Genomic DNA, 5579 nt, shown 5'->3' on the forward strand with positions numbered 1-5579 from the left:
TTTGCAGGCCCCCCATAGAGCACATGTTGTGACGATCAAAGCTTGAAGTTTCAGTTATCATCAAAAGGAAGAAGTCTTTCGATCACAGGATAGTTGGAGTTTACTTTGACAATGTGTCAGTAACCCAGCTTCTCAAGATTCACCTACTCAATTTCGGATCAGTAAATCAAGCAAGTGAGATTGAGTCATAATCTTTTCTTCAAAGAGAATCAAGATCCAGTCTAAGGTCAACACAAGAGAGCAAGTCAAGAATCAAGATTTGACCCCAGAAGACACGTAGATAGGAATTTTGTACTCTTAGTTTGCAGACATATGTAGTGCTCTTCTCTTTTTTTTTCTTTTGATGTAAGAAGCAGTAACAGTAAGAGTAACAGCAACAGCAGCAGCAACAGCAGTCTTAACTCCAGTGCCTGGTAGTCCCAGCTACCAAATTTTTTAGAACTACACTGACCTGATTCCTTTACAGCCAAGGATATGTAGGCAACCTCAGAAGCAAGGTTCGGTCACCCTTTTTTTTTTAAAAAAAACGCTTTCATTGGAGTGATATGTGAGCAAAAATTAGCTATGGCGCTCACTTTTCTTTGCACGAAAACTCTTCATGTTCTCGAGCAAAGAGGGGCAGCTGTGAACACCTAATTTTTTACACTATTTTAACACCTCCTAAAGTTATTAGTATTTTTGTTATTTTAATTGTTTTCCTCAAATTTTGTGTCTTTAATTGCATATTTTTATCATGAAAATATAAAAAATAATAGTTCTTCCTTCATTTGTGCATTTTAGAAATCGATTAACTTTTCAATAGGTGAATCAATCTAGTTAATTGATCATTTGAATAAGTTAGTTAATTAATTTATTTGTTTGTGTAAATTTAGTTTAATAAGTAGGATTAAGAAAGAAATTTGGCCAAATTTGAAAGAAAAAGTGGCCAAGAGTGCAAGATAAAGGGCTGCCATTCAAAGGGTTTAAAACTACGTAGTTTTGCCTCAAAACTACGTCGTTTCATTAAGTGATCAAGATTTAATCTTGGCCACCCATCTTGACTTGATCCAACGGTCCTAGTTTGATCTTCACCCTAGGTATTTAAAGCCTAAAACCCCCAAAATTTTCCCCCATTTTCCCCCTATTTCCTTTCTTCTTCCTCTCTCATCACTCTCTCTTCTCTCCCTCTCATCTCCGCCTCCCGCCGCCCATCGCCGCCGGCCGGAAATCGCCGCCGCCGGCGGCAACCCTCCAATCCACCCCAAAATTTCACCATCTCTTCCCCTCTTCCTCCTCTTTCTACCTATACCACTCATATCCTCCAAATCTCCACCAATCTCCGTAGATCTAAGCCTAACCGAAACCCTAGCCGCCGCACATCACCCCAAAACTCCAAAAATTTTACACCACCGGCCTCCTCTTCTCCCCCTCTTTCCATATCTCCGACTCAAAAATTAAAAAAACCCCACGCCGCCTAGCGCCACCACACTGCCCTAGCGCCGCCGCCACTGCCGCCCACTGCCGCCCGTTTCTTTTCTCTAACCGGCCTCGAGCAAGGTTGTGTCGTTGATATTATTGAAACCGGACTCGGATTCACCGGAATTTTTTGGTTTCAAGAATATCAACATAAAAGCTTGCTCGAAAGTCGTACCACTACCTATCGTCGTCTCCCGGATGCTCGAGTATATGGTAAAATCGCAATCCCCGCCCCGTTATTAATTTTCTAATTTTTCTTTTTGTTTTGGGTTTTTTAGTTTAGAGTTAGTTTCTGTCTTGTTTCTTTATTCTAATCCATTTCTGATTATGTTTGTCTTTGTTAAATCGCTTCAGCGATATCGTGCGTTCCGTTTGGCTTTAATAGTTAATTTTTGTTTGCTCATGTTGGTTCATAATACATGTGTTGAAATTTAACTACATATTTTAATACTTGGTTTAATTTGAATCAATAGGTTGATATTGGTGTTGTTAAAATCTGAAATTTAGATATTTTGTAGGGTACTAGTAGCTTGCTTTTAGTAGGGTGGCTGAAGTGACCCTTTGGCTCCTGCCATAGCAGATTTCAGGCTGTCCTTTCACCTTTTGGACAGCCTTTAGCACACAAATTTAGCCTCTTTTGGACAGATTTTTGTTGAACCAAAATCTGTCCAAAAAGTTGGCTTTTCTTTGCCTATTTAAGGGCTGCCCTTTCTTCATTATAAGGGACTGGATCACACTTCCATAGACATTTTTTTTTAGAATTGCTTAAACACACAAAAACATAAAAAATTTCAGCAGTTGAACACATGAAAAGTAAGCTGAAATGGTGAGCTTTAGGAGTGAATCTTAGAGTGCAAACTTTTAGAAAAGTATAAGTCCTCTTTAGAGTTCGTTTCTGGGTTTCTTCTCGAAGTTTTCGGGCTGTTTTAACATGGATTTGCTGCTGGTTTTCTGCTGTTTTGCTGCTGTTTTTATGCTGCTTTAGTTGCTGAGCTTCCATTCTTCGTTGTTGTATTTATTATTCTGCGACTCAGGTAACTCTTTAATCTTATGTTACAGATATTTTCACATTAACAAGAAGATTGGAACTCCTCTTGATTGTTGGGAGCATATCCATTTAAATAAATGAGTGCTTAGCTAAATTTCTTTATTGTTTAAATATATCTTGTTGTAGTTCATATGTAAAAAATAAATCCTTGGTTGATCAAACACTCTTTATTCATGTGTTATTTGTCTTTACTATCTATTATAGTTTTGATGCATATAAAATGAGATGTTTCAAGTAGGTTGCAATGTGCTTAAAGACTCCTTTTGCACCTTTGCAATTCTGGCCAGTTTATGATAGGCTATTCTTTAAAGAAAAATAACAAAAGAGCCATGCTTGAAACCTTTATTTATTGTGATAAAATTCAGATTTTACATGTGACCATCTCTGCTAGGATTTTAGATTTTTTTTGGTAGAAAGTGGCTAGATCTTAAATAGGTGTTTGAAATTGCTAGTTAAAAATAAGGGTTAATGGCTTAGAACAAAAGAGGCCAGACCCGCAATTTACCCCAGGTGGGCTATCTTAGTAAACCAGCATTTGAAATTCATTGGGCTTTCAGCTTATGCCCATTTTCGGAGCTCAATAATGGGCCAAGGCATATTCTGTCCAATGGGCCCAATGCCTTTAAGAAGTCTATAAACATTTTGTCCATTTATTTTATAGATGTTGGCTCAATACCATAACTTAAAATAAGCAAATTGGCCCACTTTCTCAATAAATAAATAGCTGGCCCATCTTCTAAAATTCATAAGCTGGCCCATTTCTCCTTTTAACAAGAAGTTGGCATATTTCTTTAAAAAAGATTGAGTTGGTCCAACATTTATTTGCACAATTTTTCCAACCATAAGGCTAGAAGATAATAATAGAAATCAGATTTCTGTTATTAATTAACTAACACATTTTCTTTTTTATTAGTTGAATTGCTAGGCAATCAGTAGGCACGCTTAAATCTTTTCATTCACGGATTCGCTTGCGTGGCGTGATATTTAACATTCAATAATTTAACTCACTAATCTCTTACTATATCTATAGTTTTAGTTAAATTTCTAATTCTTTCACCATACTCGCGGATTCGCTCGCGTAGCGCGATAGTAACTTTTTAATAGCGATAGTAACCTTTTAATAAATAATTTTCTCAAAAGCACAAATACAGTAATTTTTTCTGAAAATAATAGCGTGCTAATAATCCTTTGTCATAACTGCGGATTCGCTTGCGTAGCGCTGTTACGACAAAATTAATAAAATTCGTTTTGGTCGCATATTCGCTTTCGTAGCGCGGTTAGGACAATTTGATACTATTTATATCATACTTTTTTTTTAACAACTTTAATCATTAAAAGCGGATAGGTAAAACATGAAAATACATATAAATCACAGTTTGTCCAAAATTAGCTCAAGCCAAGTTTTAAGTCAATAAAGCGACCGTGCTAGAACCACGGGAATCGGGGAATGCCTAATACCTTCTCCCCGGTCAACAGAATTCCTTACCCAAACTTTGTTTTCGCGGACCGATAAAAATAGAGTCAAACTTTTCTTTGACTAGGGATTCAAATAAAAGGTGACTTGGAACACCGAAAACCAATTCCAAGTGGCGACTCTATAAATAAAATAATCCCTACTCAAATTTGTCACTTCAATTGGAAAAACTCTTTAACCCACCATAATATCCATACACATACATATATTTCGGGGGTTGGGAAAAAGGGGTGTGACAATTTTTTAATTACCAATCCAAAAAAATGACAAGCCCACACTATTTTGACGTTCACACTAGACAAAATAATCATTAATATATTTCGAATATTTAGATTTATTAAAAATAAATTAACTAAAATTTGACTATTAAATTATTTTTATAATTAATTTTTATTATTATTAATTATCAAGTACCTATGCAAAACCAAGGGCAAAACAACTAGTTTAAATCCTTCTCAGAACATATCCTATGACACGATCAGCCTTGTTTACAAAATAACATGTAAAGAACAAATAAAATCAGACAATTTTCTATTACTCCAAACCCAGATGCATATAATAGTCTTCAAATTATGCAATATTGTTTCTCTGTTTGTAGCTCTATTTTGATATACCTGAGTGTTCCTTTCAATCCAGATATCATAGATAGCAACAACAAAGCAAGCCTTTAGTAACGTACCTGGTGCCGCTCTTCTTCTAGCTTCCTTTAGTACCCATTGTCGCGTGGGGCGAAAGTCCCAAGAGGCGTACGCCCAGCAATTCGGGGCGTACGGATTTTTGTAGTGAGGCTTAAGCTCCAGAGACCTTTTCAAATTAAAACAAAATTTGTTGAATAAGTCCTTCATGTAATACCTAAATTCTCAAATGTTAGCTTGTAATTAGTCAAAAGTTTTAAAAAGGAACTGAAATGTATTAAATTCAAAAGTCAAGACCTTTTTTATCGATTAAAGCTCTAATTTATGGTCTTTTCCAATTCTTTATCTTGTTCGCTTATCTGTTAATATCTCCCAAAACAACGAACATTCAATTTTTTTTACAATTACAAAGAGAACTCCACTCTCCTTCATAGCAGCAAGTTCAAAGTTCAAAATTGCAGGTTAGTCATCCTTTTTGTTCCTCTAAGTAGAAAACTTTATTCGTTTTGACTCAAGTTACTTGTGCTTGTAAGTAGCGTGTAATATATATATATATATATATATATATATATATATATATATATATATATATATATATATTTTACATATTTATAGTATACTCATGGGGCTTACGCCTCGCTGAGGCATATGTAAAAAAGCCTTTTAAAACACTGGCCACCTCAAACGTCCTGCTAGAGATCCCTTGAAAATACACATCCAAAGAACATGTGTTGAGCAGTTTTAATGCAGGAATTACACAATACTCATATTCCACCTACAATGATGCTCCATTCCAGTAGGACATAATTAGTTCTCAAATTGCTAAGTAAATTCAACAATAATATGTAGGGATGGCAAACTGTGCGGTGCGTTGCTGTGCGGTTGCGAGGCAAACTCGTATAAACCCTCGAAGGTTTCAACCCGTCCTGCACCGCACCCGCATAGCATTTGCACCCGCATCCACCTG

The 5579-nt window shown here is 36.1% G+C and overlaps 1 long non-coding RNA gene across 1 annotated transcript; it reads left to right on the forward strand.

Annotated features, from left to right (window-relative positions):
• Positions 1628-2740, forward strand: LOC109230489. The gene is made up of 2 exons (XR_002068648.1): positions 1628-1668; positions 2515-2740. It is a non-coding gene; the product is annotated as an uncharacterized LOC109230489 (long non-coding RNA).

Source organism: Nicotiana attenuata, chromosome 7 (genome assembly GCF_001879085.1).
Source record: "Nicotiana attenuata strain UT chromosome 7, NIATTr2, whole genome shotgun sequence".
NCBI lineage: Eukaryota > Viridiplantae > Streptophyta > Magnoliopsida > Solanales > Solanaceae > Nicotiana > Nicotiana attenuata.